Genomic DNA, 24552 nt, shown 5'->3' with positions numbered 1-24552 from the left:
TTTGTAATGGGTGTCCCTGAATGCAATCACACAGAAATAAACCATGTTATAAAAACCATGTTTGATGCTTCAATCAAGCCTATTCATTGTAATTTTGAAAATTTCACCGTGCATAGGTCCGAGCTACTGCTGTGCATTTATCAGTAGTTTTCCATCCTTGTGGATTAGAGATCTGTAAGTTTCTAGTTATTTTCTAGACCCAACTGAATACCAGTGATTGAAGAACTATTTCGTTTCTGACTGTTAGAATAAAATAACTTGTCTGATTACAAATAAATGAATCAGCCTTGTGATCAGAATCCTTGCAAGGTTACTTAAGCCCTGAAGTGGGCACTATGTGGAAGAAGCTGAGGGTATTTGTGGACACAAAAGGAACAGACATGGTTCCTTTCTCTTCTTTGCTTTCTTTTTCCACCATCACAGGATAAGAAATGGGGGGGGGGGGTAAACCACCGTGTTAGTTACTGACTCAAATAAATATGTAAATGAATGAAAACCAAAGATGTCCTAAAGTGCCAGGATTCCCTTTTGCTGTGAATATTTCAAAACCTCACTAGGCATTTTGAGCTTTATTTAGGAAAAAAATAATTTTGAAACGGCAAATACAGCCAAGTTCGAAAAACTTCAAAAAAAAACTTACATTATCCTTTCTTCATATCTGCCCCACTCCCTGAATATGGACTATTGTGGGGTTTTTTCCCCTTTCTTGATTGCAGGCCCCATGGAGGTTGAAATGGTGACTTTTCTCTTCAATGTTATATTTTCACAGTTCAGTGGAGTTGGACACATAGCAGGGCCCTTATAAATATGTGGGGAATACATGAATATCTCTAAGCATTTACAACTTTGGGTCCCCCTAAAATCAGAAAAATGGATTGAAACCATTTTGAGATTGAAACATCCCACCACTCCTAAAACCAACCACTGGCTGACCACTAAGCTCTTCTGGCCCAGAGACAACCATAGAAGCCAGGTTCAAAAGTAAAAACAACCATAAGGGGAAAAAAAATACTTAGCAGAGACATCAGTGATCACACACTGCAGGAAACAGAGACACTAGAGAATTAGTTTAGGAAAATCACCACACGAATAAAAAAAGTGAGAAAAAAAAAAAACCCAGCAATTTCCACAACACCAGAGAGAGGTAGAAATCAGAATTTAGAGCATACAATATATCATCTAAAATACCCAAATTTCAACAAAAAATATAAGGCATGCAAAGAAATAAGACTATGTGGCAAATATAGAGAAAGAAAGTACCTCTCTTTTGACGGCAGCTCTCTGAGGAGGCCCAGATGTTGGACTTACTAGCAGACAAAGAAAAGCAGCTATTACAATATGTAAAAGGAAACCGTGTTTAAATAATCAGAGGACTGTATGGTAACAAACAGAGAATATCAGGAAGGAGACGGGAATTATAAAAATTAATCAAATAGAATTTTAGGAGTTGAAATAAAAAAATCACTAGAACAGCTCAACAGAAGGTTTCAGAGAGCAATGAAAGAATCAGCAAACTTGAAGTGGATTGATAAAGATGATCCAATCCAAAGAACAGGAAGAAAAAAAATAGAGTAAAAAATGAATAAAGTGTGTGGGGCAACATGAAGTGTACTGATGAGTACAAAGGGTATCAGAAAAGGAGGAGGAAAAGGAGCAGAAAAAAATATAAAAAGATAAAATGGCTAAACACCTCAAAATGTGATTACCAAAAGGAAGCATTAAGAAACATACCCAGAGAGCTTAATGAACTCCAAGTGCGATGACGTATTCAAAATGCTGAAAGAATAAAACTGTCAACCAATAATTCTGTATCGAGCAAAACTATCAGTCATGAATGAAGGCAAAATTAAGGCACGTCCAGACACAAAGATGGAAAGAATTCACTGCTAGCAGATTTTCACAAGAAATACTAAAGGAAAGCATTTCAGAGTGAAGGGAAATGACACCATATGATAACTTGAATCCACACAAAGAAAGAACACCAGTGAACATACTTATGTTAAGAAATACAGAAGAGTAAGTAAAAAATACTTACATATAACTAAATATGTAAGTATAAACATATACTTTTTCATTTTTCTTGTCTTAACTGATTTAAAAGACAATTGCATAAAACAAAGATTGAAAAACCATATTTGGGGGCTCACAATGTATATATGACAAAAGGATAGGAAGGGAATAAATCTGTGTTGGATAAAGATTCTCTATTTCACTGGAATCAAAGGGTGAGAGGGGAACTAGGAACAAAGAGATGCTTTAGGAAGTTATCCAATGCTAGAAAATGGTCACTTAGGGACCCACCTCGGCAGTAAACTGGAGATGATTTGAGAGGGATCAAGAGAAACAAATTTGGCAAAGGATTGGAACAAAGGAACAGGCAAGTGGGAGGAAGCATAAATTAAAGAAAATACAAATCAGGTTGAAAGGGGAGAAGTACCCATTAACATAACTGGAAATATGGACACTTTATTGTAGATTTATTTCGATTGATTTCCAGTCTTAGGGTTCCCTGAAAGCCAGGTCTTGAGGGATGGAAGAAAGGCAAGTAAGTTTGACAAGCCTAACCTCTCCATCCCAGACCATATTAGTCACCACAGTGGAAACCACACTTGAGTTACTCATGAGTCTCAGCAAGAAGTGCACACCAAAGATGCCAACCGCACTGGCATTTAATGAAAGTCCTTCGTGTTTCAAAATATCGTCCAGCACTGGCGCTTATTAATGAGAATGACTCTTTTCGACTCAGTTTCACTTAATTTTTAAAAAACCCAATAGTGCAATAGCTTGATGATGAATACAGAGAAAACCACTAAGATTTCAGATTTGGAAGAGAACAGGAGAGCAAGTGAGGAGAGAAGACTCAGTCACGCAATCCGGCTGGCAGGCTGCCAGGAGAACCCGGCTTCCATCTGATCATGTGTCTAAGCCTCGCCGCTGACGTTGCCTCATTCCGTCCTTCCTACAGGTGGAGTGATCACTTACTTTCTTCCTTTCTTTTTTCTTCCCAGTATTAACTCTTTTTGAATAGCTTCCTGAATGTATGAGAGCATTTAAAAAATATCAGGGCACATTTTTATTATATCAAAAGATAAACTTTTTCCAATGGTCCATCCCCCATTAAAATGACTCTGGAAATTTTGACGAGACGTCTGGATCTCTGACACCCAGAAACCTATGTAGCTCAGCCACTGGAAACCAGAAGTTGGGAATCTTCTTGGTTTGCAATTCCTTATTGCACACACAGATAGGACTTGTGCGTTTATTTGGAGGAACACTGACTTCTAGAAAGTTGCTTTGATGATCAGCAGGAGAAGTTACTGTAAAGACCTGTTCAGGCAGCTGTGATGTTAGTCGCCTCTCGCTCCCCAAAAGAAAATCGTGGTTGAGGAAGAGTTCAGCATAGACTCAGGTCACAGACATGATGAAAACCACAAACGTTACTTGGAGTTGTTTGTGAATCATTCCTTTTAAAGTAACCTTTAAAATTGTACACAAATTTAAAGAAAAATTTTTAAAGAATGTAATTTGACAAAAATAGTTTTAGAAGGCAGTATCTATCAAAATTTTAAAATATTTAAATTTAAAAATATTCTCTGAATGTTCAGTCAGCATTCACTCTATCGGAATGGGAGCAACACCAAGGAGGAGTGTTTCACACTCTTATTTTGCTGTAGGAGGGGCACCCTACTTTCCCAACAGACAGACGGCTTTGCCTGCTGAGGGCTTGCAGGGTAGATAACCAGACCTTGCCTACACTAACCATAGTTTTGTTTTCTAATAATTTGTAACTTCTTGCCTACTGAAAAAGCACAAAGGGCATTACACTGCTATTTAATTGAATCCTCTCACTAATTCTGCAAGGAAGACATGACTATCTGCATTCTACGGCTGAGGTGGCCAAGTCTTATACAATTTGAGTGATTTTCTCAGGATCAGCCCTATAAGCCCAGACTAGACTAAGGGAGGGAGACCTGGACAGTTTCCAATGGAATCAACTTGCATCCAGGACTAAAACATTACCCAAATACTTGGAAAATTTCTTGACAGTTAATCCGAGAATTCACGTTGGACTCTTTGCCATCACTTGGGAATGTCATTAGGTCACTTGGGCTGAGGAGAGGAAAACACAAACAAGACTGCGAGACACTTCGATGGGTGTTGTTCCCATTCCGGTGGAGGAAATGCTGACTGAACCTTAAAAGAATATTTTTAAAATTTAAAATTTTTAAATGTTGATAGATACTGCCTTCTAAAAATATTTTTGCCAAATTACATTATTTTTATATAATTTTAAAGTTTGCACTCCATTTACAGTTATTCCAGAATATTGGCTATATTCCTCTGTTGTACATACATCCTTGAGCCTGTCCCCACCCCTCTGTTGCCCCTCCCAGCTCCCCTCTCCTCCGCTGGTAGCCTCTAGTTAGTTCTCTAATTCTGTAAGTCTGCTTCTCTTATGTTATAGTCACTAGTTTGTTGTATTTTTTTAGATTCCACATATGAACAATATAATACAGTATTTATCTTTCTCTGTCTGACTTATTTCACTTAGCATAATGCCCTCCAAGTCTGTCCATGTTGCTGCAAATGACATTATTTTATTTCTTTTATGGCTGAGTAGTATTCCACTGTAGAAATACACCACATCTTCTTTATCCAGTCATCTGTTGATGGACATTTAGTTGTTTCTGTGTCTTAGCTACTATAAATAGTGCTGCTGTGAACATTGGAGTGCATGTATTTTTTCAAGCTAGTGTTTTTTGTTGTTGTTGTTGTTTGTAGGGGGAGGTAATTAGGTCTATTTTCAGAGGAGGTACTGAGGATTGAACCCAGGACCTCATGCATACTAAGCATACACTCTACCACTTGAGCTATACTCTCCCTCCTCCCCAGTGTTTTTGTTGTTTTGATACATACCCAGAAGTGGAATAAAATCATTTTTTTGAATAGAGCTGCATTGTTAGTTTCCCGAAGACCTCACCTGCCTTCATCAAGCCTCAGTCGTGTGGTGCTATTTGCTGGGTGTCTAGAACGCATTTTCTGAGATGGAGTTAGCGTGCTGGCAGTTAATTAGGGCATAATCTCTGGATCAATACCTATAGAAGGGGAGGGAAGGAAGGAGGATTGGGCTAAGGAAGAAGGTAAGCTGGGATGGGAATTCGACAGAGGCCTCAGCCAGCCCAGAAGGTTGTTGTCCTGACTTGAGCTGAGCGGCCAGGTCTTACCTATGCCTGTCAGCCAGCTGTTGGATGATATGGTCAGTTGCTTTTGGAAGAGGTGTGACCCTGGGCAGAAGATTACTGAGAGAAATATCTGGAGACTCCCAGGCATTGCAAGAAAACAACCCTCATTCCTGAAGTGAATTCTGGGTGGCCTGTAGGTGCCAGCTACAACGTGTTAATGATGAAGCTTGCCTTCCAATTCAGAAAACCTATCTGACTCTAAGCATGTGCCTTTTCCCTTATGCTGTTTTGCCTGTCTGAATGCACAAGGGATACTGTGGGTGACTAGTACCAAAGTTTTACCCTCACTAACCAGGCTTCAGAGTATCTTAAAGAGCAAAGTTTTGCTCTTGGTTGCTCAAGGAGATGTTTGGCTGGGCTGCAACAACCGCAGACTAGATGTGTGAGGAGACATGCTACAGCAGGATATTTCCCCCATGTTCCAGAGAGGATGAAGTCATTCAGAGAAGCCACCCAAGGTGCAGGCACGCGGAGACGGACGCCAAGCCTCTGTAGTAGGCAGGCAGCCCTGGAGGCCTTCCCGACCCCAGGGGAGCGCTCTGCAGAGATGAGAGCTGGCTTCCTCGTCAACTCCCTCCAGCCTTTGCTTCCAACCTGAAAAAGGCATTTGCAGCTTTGCAAGGGAATATGGTCAGTGCTACTAGACACACGCTTTTGTTTTCCCCCTTCCCAATGGCTGAAGTTTCCCTGCAGGGAAGCCAGGGCAAGTTAATGGTGATTCTTGAATGCATCCCCCTGGCCAATGAAGAATGAACCGAAAAGGAGAAGCCGGATATTATCCAAACCAGAATATGGGGTCTTCAGGTTGGGTTCCTGTGCAAGCAGAGCCTGAGATTTAAGTGCCAGCAGACTTGGAGGGGGATGGGTGATAGGGAGGTTATCCCAGGAAGCAAGAAAGAAACAAGGAGAATGAAGCAAAAAAGGAGCTTGAAAAGGTTTGGAGAAGGTGGCGTGTATAGCTTAGTGGTAGAGCACCTGCTTAGCATGCACAAGGTCCTGGTTTCAATCCCCAGTACCTCCATTAAAAACATATAAATAAAGAAACCCAATTACCTCCCCATCAAAAAAAAAAAAAATAGTAATAATAAAGTGTCTGTTGTTTGAGCTGGTTATTGCTGTAGGCAAGTGGGACTCAGTCCCACTGAAGACTGAGAAACCTTGCAGAATGCCCCTCAGAATTGCCCCACCAAAGAATGGGTGCCTGGGGCATTTTTGTTAGTGATCCCAATCTCCCACTGTGTAGTGGTGTCCCCTGCGGAAAGCTCCCTCAGCTCTAGAGAAAGCGTTGAGTAAGAACTGCTGTGGGTCCAGGTGTGACGCCATCCGCCTGCAGAGGAGCTGTCCACCACGGCTGCTGCTGAAGTCAGACAGGGCCAAGGGAAGGCTGTGGAGAGCTCCGAAGAAATGTGTCGGCTACAGCTGATGGTTGTCTGGTAGACGTCTGGATGGTTGTTTGAAGGACAGGCTCTCACAGGAGCAAGAGTGAAGAGGTGGTCACTGGATTGTCAGTTCTGCTCTTCAGTGTTCCTGCTCTCCGATCTCCGAGGCTCATGGGAGCTTCCTCCTGCGTCCACATTAGGAAATATTTGCACCCTTAGGGATCATTTCTCTAGGACATTGGTGGGCTTCTTGCTTTCAGTTCTGGCTCAGTCCTCCAAGATGCAAGGGTAATTTACCTGAACCAAGTCTCTCTTCTCATCCCCAATAAATATTGTCTCCTGCTCCTGCCCAGAGGGGCAGGGGTCATGTGGGCATATGAGTAAACCCTGTTTGCAAAGGTGGGGAGATTTCTCCAAATTACACATGTTTTAAGGGATTGGCTTGATCAATGTTTACTAAAAGAGCCAGTTACCAATTAAAATGTCATTTTAGTGACCCTTTGTTTTGTCTGCTGAAGTCAGCCTTAGCTATGGGAAAGGGACACCGGAGTTGGACTTCACCACTTTATTAGAAGTAACTTTATTACTTCCTTGGGTTTCAGTATATCTTATCTCTAAATTCTACAATTTCTTTTTGTATCATGAAATGGGCTTCTATTTCATTTTTTTTCCCATGGATTTCTGTTTTATTTTTTTCAATTACTTAGGCAGTTGAGATATGACATTTCACTTCTTTTTGATTCCTCAAATATAATTCAGTAAAGGGTGGAGAGAGAGCTAAACTGTAAAAGCAGACACCTTTTCATTGCAACCCAGTTGGCTTTTCTCCTACTGTTTGAGAAACTCTGATAACATTCATGCTTGCAGAGATCTTCCCCCTTAACTTTTTTTTGGCTGTTTTACTGCACTGAACCTCGAAATGCATTTTTTTCAGCACAGAAAAGCAAGGCCATCTCCTCTGACTGACGTTTAGAGAAGAAAAACAAACATGAGGGTAGGTTTTAGGCTTCCTTCCTTATTACCTGTTAAATGTGTGATTACGAATAAAATGGTTCAGACTCTAAAACTCAAATGCTGGCTATCCATGGTTATTCAATCAAGGACACAATATATAATTAAAAAAAAAAAAACAGTGAACTAGCTTTCTTTGTGTGTTGTAACTCTCACAGTAATGTTAGTCGCATATACAGATAGAGACACTGAGGCATGTAGACATTAAATAACACTCTCACAGTCTACACAGCTGCCAAGTAGAAGAGCCAGGATTCAAACCCAAGAAGTCTGGTTCTAAGAACCCATACTCTTTCTTTTTTTTTTTTTAAATAAAAGTTATACGGCCAACTACAATAGCTAATACATATATGAAAAAAATTAGCTGACATACTGTTTGTGCTTAAAAAGCAGATTATCTTAGGGAAAACAACGGAGATATTGAAGCCAAATGAAGAACCCACGCCTTTACCACCATCTTGTGCTGTCTCTTAGCTAAAACTCTCTCTGCGAAAGCCTTGGCATGAATTCACTTCTACCTTGTCAAGCTGTCAGGAAGCTAAGGACACTAACATTTTTTAGACAAACTGTTTTAATTTGTTTGAAAATGAGCAGTAAAGCAAGAAACTTTCTGATGAGTCTCATCTTTGTACACGTGGTCTAATTTCAGCAATTCTGATTTTCCCGCAAATCGGAACCCAAGGATCCACTTGTGTATTTTCCTAAGATCCTGCCAAGTATCCTAAATGTGAGGGCCGCAGTTTAGAGATACTTTTAGTCACAGTAAAATGTGATTAAAATAGGAATTCTGCTAGTGAATTTTGACCTGTTTACGTCTTAAAAGCACGAGAAAACCGCCCTAACATTGCTAATAGCAGCTGTGTGTTGGCAAGCATGCGTACAGCAATTCCACTCATTTCTTTTTTCAGATGTAATGAAGTCTACTTTCCACTAGATGGCAGCGTTGCCACATGACCCTCCAACCTAAGACCAGTCTGAGAACTAATGGGAGACCGGTTCCTTTTTGGAAATAGTGGAACGGTTAAGAAGATGCAAATAAGGGCTAACAACGAATCTACTTCTCTGATTTCAGGATTAGATCCCAAGATTTGTGGACGAAAAGACTAACATGGAGGTGAGAGAACTGTCCTTCGCTCAACGGCGCAATAGGTGTCAATAGAAGTCGTCCTAGAGAGAATTTGTTGCTTTCTGCTCCTCGAAAAGTTGGAATCATCAGGAGAAGCTTCTTTGGAGACCCCTCAGAAAAAATATCTATAATTACACACTGAAGTACCTGACTTCTTGTAGCTCTTAAATTACATGATTAATTTGTAACCACATATAATTATATGATTATAAGATAAAATATTGCTAATAAGCCTTGCGTGTGTGTATGTGTGCATAATTTTTTCTTCAAAACCTCCATTTTTTCCTCTAAAACATGAGATTTAGGGGGTGAATAAAATGTTAATAATCTTTTTAAAAAAGGAAAAAAAAGAGGACACTAATGAACTCACCTACAAAAGAAACAGACTCACAGACATAGTAAACAATCTCATTTGTTTACAACCCCAGGGGAAGGGGTGGGAAGGGATAAATTTGGGAGTTGGAGATTTGCAACTGTTAGCCACTCTGTATAAAATAGATTTTTTAAAAACAAATTTCTTCTGTGTAGCGCAGAGGATTATATTCAATATCTTGTAATAACCTAAAATGAAAAAATTTGAAAATTCATGTATGTATGTATGTACATGACTGGGACATTGTGTTGTACACTAGAAATTGACACATTGTAACTGACTATACTTCAGTTTAAAAAAAGTTAATAGTCTCAATATTATTCTATTTGGTTCTTTAGTCACTTAACATCTATCTTTTTCCTTATCCCAGAAATGCCTCAGCTAATATTTATCCCTGTTAAACTCAGTTCAAGGCCAACGTTCTATATCAAAATTCCCCAGGTAGCATGTCCTGGTCCCTGCTGGAGAGAAGCTGATGGCATTAGAAGGGAGAGAGGAATGTCCTATCTCACGGAGCCCAGAGAGGCAGACATCTCCCTGCCTTCTTGCAGGGAAATCTTGACCACATTGTTTTATAGACACAGAGACCACTTCAGGCAAATTAGTCACTAAAAAGGCTTTTGCGGGTTGGCTTGGGAACCGACCACCACGTATGTGCTTGTGGGAAATAGACTGAGCGGTGCAAACTGTTCAAACAATTGGGCTACAAACAGCTTCGAGACTGGAGCCTGAAAAGGATGTTTTCGTTTTCGGTTGGCTTCCTACAGTTTTCATCAGCTCTCCCAGGTCAGATGTCTCCTGATGTTTCAGGTTGTCTTGCTCCAACTGTCTGCTCACAAAGCGGTAATTACGGCATGACACAGATTCAGGAGGACAGCACAGCTTTATGATGACCTTCCTGGAGATGAAAACAAAAAGCTGTCTGTAAAACCCTGCATTGGGCGGGGGCGATGGTGGGGCACTGTCTAGGTGAGTGTTTTGTATAGTGTGTAATAAAGACCAGTGATTCTGAAAAAGCATCATCAAACGTCAAAGAGATACAGCAAAGTCTTAATCTATGTACAACATATATGCAACTCACATAATTATAGACTTTTTAATCTTTTCATGCTTATGTCTGTCTGTCTGTCTTTCCTTCTTTCTTCTCTTTCTTCCTCCCCTCCTTCCTTTAGCAAAAATACAGTGCATATCCCTGTGTCAGTTACTATATAAGGGCCATAGTCAAGATACAGTTAACATGTTACAAAGCAAGGAATTCCTCACTCATTATCCAGCAGATAACTTAAAACCACAGGAAAGCACTATATACAGACTGAAGTTACATTTAAAGATTTACAACAACATGTCAAGCTCCTCCCTGTATGCTGTTGTGTAAGTTAGAGCATTCAACTCAGAACCTTTTGAGTTGAAGAAATAGATGCAGAGAAGTTGGGGGTCTTGTTTAAGAGCATATGGTGAATTCCTCAGCCAGGATTCAAATTCACTTCTCTTGCACTGGTGTCCAGTGTACTCCTACTGATTACAGTCAGAAATGAATGCCCAGATGTTTTCTCAGTTTTAAAAATCAGCCTCCCCTTAGTACTCTCTAGTGACTAAGCCAGAAGTTGAGGCAAATTGTGATAAAATCTGCTCTGTTAAGGGCAACTGACTACCTATAACTCCTTGATCCCCGGAGCTGCCTGGGGCAACTATGGCTCCCAAGACAGTAAGACAGTGTCAGCACCTCGGCCTTGTTATGTGCGGGTACTTGGAAGAACAGCCTGCTCTCCAGGACCGAAACCACTTAACCTAGCAAAGACGATTTCCAGGTCTCTGACAATTTGAGTAAGAATGTGTTTGGTTCTTTTGTTTTTTTAAAGACAACCCAATTTTTCTTTTCTTCTTCTTTTTTTTTTTTTTTGGTGGTAGGGGGTAATTAGGTTTCTTTATTTATTTAATGGAGATGCTGGGGATTGAACCCAGGACCTTGAGCATGCTAGGCAGGCACTTTTCCACTGAGCTATACCCTCCCCCTTAATAAGACTGTGTTTGAAAGCCAAACTTTGCCCATACTTGTGAAAGACGAGGACTAGGATAGAGTAGAAAGAATTTCTGTTCAAGAGATGCAGGCAGACAGGGGACTTCAGGTATGACAGCCAAGTCAGAGACCAAAGTGGAGGTCATCCTGATAAATTCCACCAAAGAGGTGCTTTCCATCTTCACAATGATTGGGTGACAGCTGTCCAAGGTGGGGGCTACCCACCCCCAGAGGAAGCCTGGAGGGAAACATGATTCAAGGCAGTGGAGACTTCATAAAATGCCCAGCATTGGGCTTATGCCTGAGTCCTCCCCAGGTTTTGGTGGCAGCAGGGGGTGCTAAGCCTAGTATCTAAAGCTGTAGAGGTTTCTGTAATGATTTCTGCCTCTGCTTTGGAGGAGGGGCTGATACACGGCTTAAGCAAAGCCAGTTTTTCTGCAGCTTTGTTTTCTAAGTGACAGTCCCAAGTATGCCAGAGAGATGTCATTCACTGGGTTCTTCCTGTGTTAGTGTTGACTTGGTAGATGACACAGGACCAGATGCCCCCATCATCTGAAAGGAGCTTTCGCATAAAATGGAAAATACACAACAACTCAGCTCTTTTATAGTCATGTTATACCCCTCCTTGGGCTATAGTTCCCATGCGTAATTTATCCATAAAGAAAATGTAGCTTAATATTGGGGACTTGAAAATTTAATTTCCCATTGCTTTGAAATAAGTGTCTTCTGTATGAAATGGTACCTTAATGGAAGAAAGACCTTTGAAAGGAAAAAGATGTCACTAGCAATTCTTACAAGCAGCATTTTTAGTGTATGAAAGATAGCTTTAGTTCATGGTCACTTATGACTTTGAAAATACCACTGTGGAGCAAAGACTTTTCACATGCAGATATTATATTTTAAATATCTCAATAAAAATCCAGTGACACACATAAGTAACTTGTAAGAAACATACAGAAACAGGCGGCATCACCAATTTGATGGATACTGAAAAAGAATCCTAATTTGAAAATTGGTTCAGTGAGCTACACATTATTCTCATTTTCAGCTTCTATATCTAATAGTCCTATTGTCACTGGAAAATTGCTTCCTTTTTGAATGATGAGAGAATGAGCTTGAATCTGCTCAGTCAGATTCAGGAAGATGCTAATGTATTTTCTTAAACTCGGAAAGAATATATTTTACTGGAGTCTAAACCAGGAGGCTTTCCTTCCACCAGCTGTAATTATATGAAGGTATCTTCCTCAAGCTAACTTTTCTTGACTGTGACTCCACACTCTTAGGGGTAACTCAAGCCATCTCTCACCCTCGCTCCAACACAGAAAGAGACAATCTGAGGTGGGTTAAAGGTATACAATGAAATGCAAAGGAAGTGAGGGGTCACCACTGTTCACTTCCCTCCAAGGGAACCCCTACCTTGGCACAATTATAGGATTGCCTTCCACCTACCAGGACATTGCTCCTGTCAGCTGCTCTGATTGGTCTAGTCTGGCTTGTCCATGAAAGGCGGCCCCAAACTCGGAAAACAACTCTGTTGCTATTTTTTCTTTCTTTTTTTTTATTTTTATATATATTTATATATATATATATATATATATATATATATATAAATTTAGAAATTTTTTCTCTATGTTTTAAGTTTATCTTCTGACACACTTCTCTTGTGTCCATATCAAAGAAAGTCTGGAATAAGGGCTACAAGTCTAGACCACATCATCATTTAGGAAGTGCTCTCACATGTTATCTCCTGGCCACAGCATTACCTCCATTTATCTTTTGCAAAAGGAGGACTCAGGCTCCAAGCAGGTTATCAGGTTGATCTCAAGTTCATACAGGGAAAAAAAAAAAAAATACAGAGCCAGAACAGGAGACTAGCCCCTCCCACTTCCTGCTCCTGATTCTCAAATTCAACACAGATTCGAATCCTGGAGGAATCCTGGAGGAGGAACTGTTAGAACGCTGATCTCCAAGGGCCGCAGCCAGAGTTCCTGAGTCAGCACATCTCCGGTGGAGACAAGCATCTGCCTTTCAAACAAATTTCCAGGTGATGCTGATGTCACTGGTCCGGGGACCACACTTTGAGAACCACTGGAAACTGCTACTGGCACATGCCTGCTTTATTCACACGCCCCCTGCTCCAGACCCAGACAGATTGCATAAAATGAAAACAAAAGTGTGATTAAAAGGAGAGGGGAGAGAATTAAACTCCCCTTAGGCTTGTTACCCTCCTTCACCTCAGAGTCCAGATTTTGCTTCCTTGCTGCTGTACCAACATGTCCTGAGATTTAAGTGGTCACAGCCAGAGGCTGTGGGGAGAGGCGAGTAGGTGGGCTTTGTGTTGAAAAAATAACATTTCCAGAATATGACTCTTTTGGCATTTTCTGTCGATTTCATTTCACACTGTTCTCCCAGCAGGTTTTCAGCATCTGGTCTCCACAGGAAACTCCAGCTTGACTCTAAGAGTGAGGTAAGTCTTTATTTTTAGCAAGGACGTAGCCACCATCGCTAATTGTGTTTGGTTTTGCTTTAGATTTCAACCTGGATGAATTTTAAAAGGCACTGAAGCCAAAGGAAAAATAAACAGTCCTGTTTGTGGTGGAGAGTCCTGTTTTATTAGGAATCAGGGAAGTCAGCTAGCTAAAATTTCAGGCATTTTTTCAAAGCAAAAATACTATGAGCTTAGGGAGTCACTTGAATTTAAATTCTAGAACAACCTAATATTAAGGAGCACTTATTACGTGCCACAGTTTGATATATACCCTCATAAATTAGTTTCTGTAACATTCTCAGCGATTCTAAGAAGCAGGTACTGTCAATAGCTCCATTTTAGAGATGAGGAAACTGAGGTCAGAAGAGATTAGGTGACCTACCTACGATCACTAAATGATGAAGAGGTGGGATTTGAAACCACTTACAGCTTAGATTCTGTGCCAGGGCTCTGAAGCACTATCTCTTCACTCAATAACCCAAGCTTTCTGGCAGGAAGTCGTAGGGAAAAGAAAACTAGGAACGAGGACACGGAGCCCAGGTTTGGTGCCATCCCAGGACTTTGCCGGACAAAGGCAGGAACTTACCATCGTGAGTGCATTGAATTGCATTTGACTTGCAACAGTCTGGGTCCAAGGCTGGTCGTCTCAGACCCTGCCGGACCCCTGGATACCTTTGTTTGTTTACATTAATTGCGTTAACAACAACCACCACCATAACAAATTAGTGAGCAGTAATGGGAAAACAGCACCAAATGAAATAATGTGACTCATACAGAGATAATGAAGAATAAAACAGTTCCGTTTCACCTGATGGGTCTTAGTTTGTTTAGTACGTAAGTCCGGTATCAGTCACTTCTCCTTTGAAAGAAAAGATCAGTCAAATGCCTGGGCTTTTGTTACATAATGAGTCATTTTGTGACAATAATGGACATCCTGTGGAACATAGTGCCCCTGCACGGTTTTTTGTTTTTGTTTTTGTTTTTGTTTTTGGCTAATCTATAAGAATGGTCAGCTCTTTTACTTATTTCTCTTTTCTTTCTTAATTGTCTATAAAAATGAAGTTGGGGAGAGCAGAGGGTGTCATTGTTGAGAGTGACCCTTCCCCACCTCCACCTGAGCCTGAGACGAAGTGACATTGGGCCAAGCTGTGACCTCTTTGCTGGTTTCAAATTGTTTTCAAAAACCCAACTATCAAACTTTTCTAGGAGTTTCTGGAGTTCTTAGTTCAGTGTTGAGAAAATGAACAACCTTAATGAGCATACCAATGTCTGTTTACAGGGAATTTTATATATTATCCAGTTTGATTCTTATGACAATTCATGAGCTAACTTGGGTGGTTATTTTTATCCTCATTTTCCAAATGCAGAACCTGACATCCAGAGAAACTCCTGTTGAAAAGCTTTTATTTAGTAAGCAACAAAGTTCAAGCTTAAAGCCCAACCTACAACTAAAATTTTAGTTCCCCCTTTTTTTTTAACTGTAATGTAATACCTGAAGTATAAAATAACCTTATTGTATTTGCTCTTTTAATTGCAATCGAAGGCATCCCACATATATTTTTAAATAAAAAATGTTTCTTTTTCTAAGTGAGCTACTTACAATATTTGAGGACTGTGACAATATAAGTAAAAGTTCTATTTTGAAATTTAGAAAGCAAATTTAATGCAAAAATGTTTAGTTATGAAAAGGCTTTGGAAATTATTTATAAAATATTTTACAAATGTTAATTGCATTATATAATAATAATAATAATAATAATAATATTAAATGTGAATTGCATTACTTTGTTGACAGGGCTAAATTTCCACTTTAAAGATATGATCCAAAATAAAATGTAAATGACAGGTTTTTTAAAAGATAAGAAAAAACTTGCCCATAGTTGATGTGCTTTATCAATGAAAATTCAGGAAAGGTCAAAGACTCAGAGTTAATGACACAGATGCAGATGTGGCTGAATTCTTGAGTCAAGATAGAGAAGTGAGACCTCTCAAAATATATAATTACGTATCTTCCCACGGAAGTGGGTAACAGTGCTGTCTATAAGGAATGAACCCAAATATAAGATTTTCAACACAATACAAAAGAAAGAGCAATGTTGCCTATTTTCAAGGGGAAATACACACTATTCACAGTATAGTAAATGAAATAGAGTGTCTGGAGGAATATTACCACAGTATCATGAGAAAAGTGTGAGAGGACATGGTGTGGTAAATATTAGAGAGAGAGAGACAGAGAGAGAGAGAGAAAAGGAGAAGAAGGAAGTAGAGGAGGAAGAAAGGGAGGGAGGAGGGAGGAAAGAAGGGAGAAAGAGGAAGGAAGAAGGAAAAAGAAGAAAAGAGAGAAAAAAGAATGGAAGGAGAAATCCTTTTAAAAGGTAGATTAAGAATCTGGTATGTCCTATGGTATAGCACAGACTATTGAACTATATTCAATATCCTGTAATAAACCATGATGGGAAAGAACATGAAAAAGAATATATATATGTGTATGTATAACTGAATCATTTTGCTGTACATCAGAAACTAACACAACTATAAATCAACTATACTTTAATAGAATTTATTTTAAAAAAGAATCTGGTCTGGAAACAAGCAAGAAGGCAAATTAAAAGACTGAAAGATAATCCCTGAAAGGGCTTTATATCATAGCAGAACTTAAAATGAGCAAGAATTAAGTAAAACAAGAACTCAGATATTAAATAATGAAACCATATAAGGTCTAAGAAATATTATGGAGTTAAGAAAATAAAGATTAAAACATCATTAGGGAATTAATAAATATGTTAGAAATAGCAAACAATAATGGTAATAATGTTAACATTCAGATAGCAGTGATTGTCAGGCACTTTTCTAAATAAAACATACACACATATTTATACACACACACACTGAATCCTTAGAATGACACAATATGTTACACCAAACCTGGCAGCATAAACAAAAATTAATTTGACACGGATCAGAGTCGAAAATGTGGAAGATATAACAACAAAGTTTCCAGAGGAAAATAGAACAGGGTATCTTTATAAACTCAGAGTAGACAAAGATTTCTATACCAAAAGCCTTAACTAGAAAAGAGTGATAAATTAGACTTTATGAAAGTTAAGTGTTTCTGTTCATCATATAGGGAGTGAAAAGCAAGACACAAATTGGGAGAAGACATTCACAATGAAAATTGGAATGCATATCTTTTCAGATTCATGCTTTTATTTTCTTTGGGTAAGTACTCAGAAGTGAAATTGCTGGATCATATGGTAGTTCTATTTTTAATTTTTGAGGGACCACTATACTTTCTCATGGTGGCTGCACCAATTTACATTCTCAGTGACAGTGCAGGAGAGTTCCCTTTTCTTCACGTCCTCACCAACATTTGTAATTTGTTGCCTTTCTGATAATCATTCTGACAGCTGTGAGGTGATATTTCATTGTGCATCCTTTGTTAGATTTATCCCTGGGTTCCTTATACTTTTATCCATTAATGTTGTAAAATACTGTCATTGATTCTCTAATTTAAATGTAGTTTGTACACCCAGGATGAACTTAACTTGGTTGTGATGTATCTTTGCTGTACATTGTTGGAATTGACTTGCTAATATTTCAGTTAGGATATATTCATACATATTAGTGAACTTCTTATGGCATCTATCTTTTAAATGGAGGCCTCGCTTCTCGGTTAGTGATTAGTAGGTGTACATGTGTTCTGCTGTGTCAAATGATGTAATTTACATTGATAGTTACCCTTTAGTGGGTGCCAGCCCTTGAGCTACACTAAAGCTCTTCTCTTTTCTAATTTACTCCTTTCTCCCCTGGAGTCCATCACTGTAGACTCACTGTGCCTTGAGAGGTGTTTAATTTGGACAAGTTATCACAGCCATGGCAGCTCCATGTAGTTCACTGTAGGGTCAAGAAGTGGGAATTAATTATCAAAAGTGGCACAGGGCTATGGGATGGCTGGTTTTACTCTATCCCATGCCACTAGGCTGGTCTTGTGGACTCATGCCTGAGGACATATAGAATTGACACATTCACATAATCATGAAGACAGCACAGAGTTATACAAAAGGAAAATCCTTAGTAACAACTCAGCATCAAACAAAAAAAAAAACCTCGATTAAAAAGTGGGCAAAGGACCTAAATAAGACATACAGATGGCCAGCAGACACATGAAAAGATACTCAATGTCACTAATCACTAGGAAAACCATACCATGTTCATGGATAGGAAAGAGCAATATTATGCAAATAACCATTTTTCTTAAATTGATCTTTAGTTCAGGGCAATTCTAATAAAATTTCCAACAGCATTTTTGTTGACCTTGACAAACAAATTTTAAATATAGATGAAAAAACAAAAGTCCAAGAATACATATGATACTATTAACATGGAGAATAGAAGGAGAGGTTTATATCACTTGTTATAAAACCACAGAAGTAAAGACAATGCGGTATTTGGGGAGCTATAAATGCACAGGGAAATGGAAGTGAATCCAAGAAACAAAATAATACAAAAATAGAAGCTTATTTTATGATAGAGCTGGCATTTCTCATCAGCGGTTAAACTAATCAAAAGTTGAACTGGAATAATTGCTTATTTATATGGAAAAAAATAAAATCAATTCAAAGCATGTTAAGGGCTTACATTTCAAACTGAAAATTTTTAGTGCTTACAGAAGACAGAGTAAAAATGCTTTATAATCCCAGTATTAAAAAAGTATTCAAAAAAACATACAAATGATGTGAATATCAAGAACGTTAAGGAAATTTTACATTAAAATTAAATACTTTTTCATGAAAAGACCTTATAAAGAAATGAAAAGACAGGCCAAAAGCAAAGATAAGATAATATAACACTTAGCACTGACAAAGGTTTTAATATCCAGACTTTATGAAGAATTCCTTACAATATAGGAGGAAAAAAGACAAACAACCCAACAGAAAAATAGGCAAAATTACTGAACTGTCTTTCACAGAAGAGCCCACATGAATGGAAATAGACATGAAATGATGGTCATCTTACTAATAATTAGGGAAATGCAAATTAAATCCACTATGAAATATACTTTTACTTGACATAATTGGCAGAAATTTTAAAATATGACAATACCATCTGTTTCTGAGGCTGTGGTGCAGCAGGGGACCATTTTCACTACTCTTGGGCACATATATTTCTACTCTTATTTTGGAAAACAATTAGACATTATTTATTACATTTGAAGATGTGCACCACTGATTACCCAGAAAATTCTTCTCCAGGGAAAACCCAAACACAAACATCTGTTTACATAGATGCACACAAGTGATCACAGCAGCATTGCTTTTAGTAAAATACTACAAACAACTCAAATGTTCATCCAGAGAACAAACAGATTTATACGAAGGAATGCCATACAGCAGTGAGATGACTGAACTCCAAGTATATGAATTAAGATGGAAAACTTACAATAAAAGTTTTAACTGGAAGAACAAGTTTCAGAATAAGACATACGATATCCTTCTAGGAAAGTTCAAACTTATGCAAAACAAAATAATGCATTTTAATTAGAAATCCATATGTGGAAAGCTAGAAAGAAATGCATGGTGATGATATGAACAATGTTCTAAATAGTTTTCACACGCGGGTATGAGGTAAGGTGTGACTTGGGCAAACAGAATCTTCACATACAACGGGTGACGTACCATTTCTTAACCAGCATGGTGGGTACATAGGTTTCATTTATCACTATTCTTTACGTGTTTAATATGTAATCTTCTGTGTGTGTGAAATATTTCATAAAAACAAAAGCAAACAATAAATAACAACAAAAGAGTAAGAATTTCTCATACAGAACTGCCATGCTCTATAGATAAGATGGCTTTCAAAAGAACTCATGTTTTAACAACTGTTATAACCTCCTCTGGCGATAAATCATGGCTCCTGATGTCACTTGACTGCAACCACCCCTTTCTCACTGAGTATACTGGAGAGGCAGAGTTGTATGTCTACCCCACCTCCCCAACAGATTTCTGTTAGAACATTAACGCTAAAAGTAAGCACCATCTCCAGACAGGTTGATTTCTCATAGGAATTTTCAAAGCACAGTATGCGCCTTTCTTTTGTGGAAAAAATATAAATCACATCTAGCAATGGAAAATTCAGGACCTTAATAAATAGTAAATAGAATAATAATATTGTTAAACCTGCATGTCACTATATTCAAGGTAGGCAAACTTCTAAGTGTTTCTAATATTTACTCATTTGTTTTTACAGAAACCCAAGGAATTGTTACACCCATTTTACAGCTGAGGAAACTATGTTTTCTGAAAATTATCCACACAGTTTTTATTTCAACTTTTTCTTCTAAAAGAAAGAAGGATGCTCCCAGGACTGGTGCCCAGGGACTCCAGCCTGTAAACCGGGTTCTCCAAGAAACTTAGTGCTGATTGGAAAACATCCCACTGCCTGTTGTCTGCTCCTTCTGTGTCTCTCCAGCCCTCACCTTAATCACTGACAACCTCATGCATCTGAATTCAATCCCTTTTTACTCTGTTCCCTTGTCTTTCATCCCAGGGTACCCACTTTATTCCTGTGTTTCAGACAACAAATAAATTACAAAAACTAATCTCCAGATATGTAACAAAGGAATGGTTCAGAACAATAGGGAAAAGATACTAATTTCAATAAATATTTCTGGGTCTATTGAATAATATATTTCTGCCTTTGGAGGATACAGAAATGCCTCGAACATGGTGCAAAAAGCTCTAACCATAAAAGAAACAATAAATTAGTATGTATTAAAATTAAGAGCATCTATTTATCAAAAGACACCAAGTAGAAAGCAAAAGGCAAGACCTTGACTGAAAGAAGAGGTTTGGATTACATGCATCAAACAAATAATTCTTATCTTGAACACAAATATTTCCTACAAATTAATAACAAAATCACAGATAATCCAGTAGAAAAACGTGCTAAAGAGTTAAAAGGACACTTCACAAAAGAAGATATACAAATGTCCAGCAAACACTGAAAAAAGATTCACTGCATTAATTATAGTGAAATGTAAATAAAACCACAATGAGATGCTATACACATCCCCTAGAATTGCTAAAATGAAAAAGACAGACACCAGCAAGTTTTGATCAGGGTGTAGAGTGATCAGAACGCTTATACCCAGTTTGTGGAAGTACACGTTAGTAACACTACTTTGGAAATTGTCAGTATTCATTAAGCTTAATATATAAAGACTTTATGATCCAGCATTTCCACTCCTACCAATAGATGTATGCATAAATGTACAAACGTCATGTACCAGAATGTTCATAGCAGGGATATTTTTAATAGCCTGAAATAATAAAAACAAAACTCCCAAATGGTTATCAAAAGTTAGAGTTATCACATGATCCAGCTATCCCACTCCTGGGCACATATCCAGAAAAGATGAAAACACTAATTTGAAAAGATACATGCACCCCATGTTCACAGAAGCGCTATGTACAATAGCCAAGCCAAACGCCAACCTAAACGTTCATCGACAAATGGCTGGATAAAGAAGGTGTGGTCTATATATCCCACTTCCAAACTACTCAATCAGAAACTCCAGGGGCGAGGCCCGGTGATCTGTGTTAATGTCTGGGGACCACTGGGGACCACTGGTATGGACCATCTACCCCACTTGCTTTTAACTCTCTTACTGGCAAGAATGTGCCCAAGTATCCCGCCTCTTCGCACAGGCCTCTCCAAACTGATAACCCTATTTGATAAGCAGAACAGAATTGCTCTGAATTGCTCTGTCCTCTGTGTTTTTAGGGTACTTCGGACACATGTATGACTCTCCACTAGAGCACATATCATGTTTTCTAAAATGACAGTGTTCTGCCCACTTCCATCTATTTCAGTTTAACTCATATCTTTCACTGCAGTGAAAAGGGTAACAGAGGAGCCTTCTTCTGCTGACAGAGTTGGCCCAGTAAGTCCTGCATGTTGAAGTGAGCTACGGAGAAAGACAGCTTGAAAGACCCCGTCCTGAAATTTCCATGCATGTCTCTTCTTCGATTCTTGACCCTCAGGAGACACACAACACAATAAAGCAGTTATTACGACCAGAAAGAAGCTGATGAGCTGGAGAAGGTTAAAAAGCAGATCAGTGATCGGTGTGAAAGCTGAACCGTTGCCCTCTTGCTGAATTGACATACACTGCCTTTTCTTAATTAAGCAGGCTTCTTGCCTCTGTCGCTCCGAAGGCGGCAGACCTCAGTGCTTCTCTCATTTGTTGGGCTGCGTATACTCACTTTCAAGGAATCCTTTTCCCTGAAAGTTTAGAAGCTTCTGAACCAGACATGGGTGCAAACAGATTCACACTGTCTCGGTGGAATACCTCCTTGATTATAAATTAGATACTTGGGGGACTGCAGAATTCTCTTTAGCTAGTTGAGTCTAATTAGAAATTTACTGCTCTAGCAAACCAAAAACAATTTTTAAAAGTACATACTAAGGATGCAAATTCTGGGAGAATGCAAGTCAGTTTCCATTCTGTGTTGATAAACCATAGCTGGATATTTGGAGCCGTATCACAGAGCTCTGCAAATCAATTCATTCCTATTTTTGTTTTCTTGTATGGGGATTAGCTCCATGAAATGCTTTTCATGCTCTTGGGCTTTAGTGTGGTGGCCAATTAGAAAGATTTCCCTTGCAGTCAGTGCTTTTGAAAAATTGAGTAAATTCTTTTCGTGGTTCTTCCCTTGGTATTTTCAAGAAAATGTAATGCCTTCTTCTTCTTGACACCCATGACTTTGACATTTATTGATAATGAAAGAGAGTGAGTCCAACTGATAACGGACAACTAAGGAAGGAAACTATAAGGTATTCCTAAAATAGTTGCCATCTGTCACGTAATTATGCTATTGTATACTGCTCCAGATGGAAGAAATAAGCATTTCTCATTGCTTCTGTCCACTTTTCCTACGTATAATTTTTATTAAATATTTTGTAAATAAATAAGAAAAGGACATTTTCCCAAGACACTGTTTCTAAAAGTAATAATAAAATTATGCATGTCTATTTCAGATCATTAGAAAATAAAAAGGCATAATGAAAAGCCACAATCACACATGATCCCACATCAACTGTTAATATTTTTGTGATGAATTTTCCAGTCATTTATCCATGTGTAGGCTTAATTTTTTTTCAGGTTTGGGATTGTAACGCACGATGCTGTTTTAATAGTGCTTTATTTAGTTACTATATCTTGAGCATTTATTGATATCTTTCACATTTTAAACATTTTACAAAGTGGTCTTTTGGTTTTCCCCTTTCTTTTAATTTTCTTTCATAATAATGACCTAAAAAATTATCCAAAAGTTATTTTGATTCCAGAAATTCCTCAGATAGAAAAGCCCTAGCCCAGCAATACCCACGAGAAAACACAGGCCACGTGCACAATTTAGAATGTTTTAGTAACTACATTAAAAAAAAGCCAAAAGAAAGTTGAAATTATTAATAATATTCTTTTATTCAACACAGTATATCCCCCCAAATCACCATTTTAAGAGGCAGTCGACACAAATGTTAACGAGCTATTTCACGTTATTTTCTTCACTCTACGTCTTTGAAATCTGGTGTAGGTCACACACACAGCACACCTTCACAAGGGTCAGTCCTGTGTCAAGTGCCCGGTGGCCGCGCGTGGCCAGGAGCTGCCATATTGGATTGTGCAGCTCCACATCGTCTGCGTTGTTTACTTGACTATAGCAGATAACATGCAAACAAAATATTTAAACTAGTACACGACGACGTTATGATTATCTTTCCCTGGCTCCTCTTTCACATTTTATTTTTTTCCTCTCTTCTATCACATTTTCCCAAGGATTCTAAGAGAAGTTTCATGTAAAAATTCCCAGTGATCTGGAGGTGACAGCTCCTTAGAGACCTTCCAACAGACCCTATCCCAGTGGCTCCCACCCTCACCCCCATCCCCAGCTGCCCAGGCTTCTGTACGGTGGCCCTGAACCAGCCACCTTGTGCCCGTGTTCTACAGAACCTCCTCTGTCTCTGTGCCTCATTCTCCCAACTCGTGCTTCCTTGGTGCTTATGTTTCTAGGGGGTATTTTCTGGTTACTACAGTCATTGCCCCTTCTTATACCAGGCAATTGTGCAGCCTGTCCTCTGACAGCTGTCTTCACCGCAGGGTCTGGGAATCACTGGGTTCCCAAGGGGTACCTGGCCACGTAGATATCTTTAAGAGAATCAATTTCCATATGTAGTCTCATCTAAAATTAACCTACTTGGGAATACTTCATACATGCTACTTTCTCACTTCCCCTTTTACACCCTCCCCTCCACACTGCCTAAGCACACCTCGCATCTGCTGCTGTGCCCAACAGGGAAACTCCTCTGCTGCACACGACAAAGAATTGTTTCCCAGCATCGGCACAGGTGCCAGGAAGGGATACCTAAGGTAGCAAACCCTGTCTCAGGTTAGGTGCTTTCTAATTCTCTGCTTTTTGCAACTTGTCTGAGTTATCAGCATGCAGATTATGAAACATAATTTTTGATTTCAATCACTAAGTAATTTTTGTTATATAGCTTGGAAGAGCTGTCAAAGAGTCGAAAGGTCGTTGCTAGTAACATAACTCATCATTCTCATCTGTTTATGCAAACATGTTTTCATCAGAAAAATAATATTAAATAGTAATACAACTGACACTAAACCCTGTGCTTAAAAAAAATAAGTATAATTTATCCCCCATGCCTGGAGAAAATCCCTTTTCATCTCCTTAAGAAGTGCAATAAATTTCTCCCTTTTATGCTGATTATTTATTAACATTTATAATGGATCTGTGTCACTTTTATTAGTTATGTATTAATAATAACTGTAAAGAAACTCAACCTGGAACCTTACTGTCATAAGAAATAAAATATTTAAATTTCAATTTATGTGCAC

The sequence above is a fragment of the Camelus bactrianus genome, chromosome 1, assembly GCF_048773025.1.
Source record: "Camelus bactrianus isolate YW-2024 breed Bactrian camel chromosome 1, ASM4877302v1, whole genome shotgun sequence".
NCBI classification, from domain to species: Eukaryota; Metazoa; Chordata; class Mammalia; order Artiodactyla; family Camelidae; genus Camelus; species Camelus bactrianus.
The sequence above is the reverse complement of the archived record's forward strand: the minus strand, read 5'-3'. Positions refer to the sequence as shown.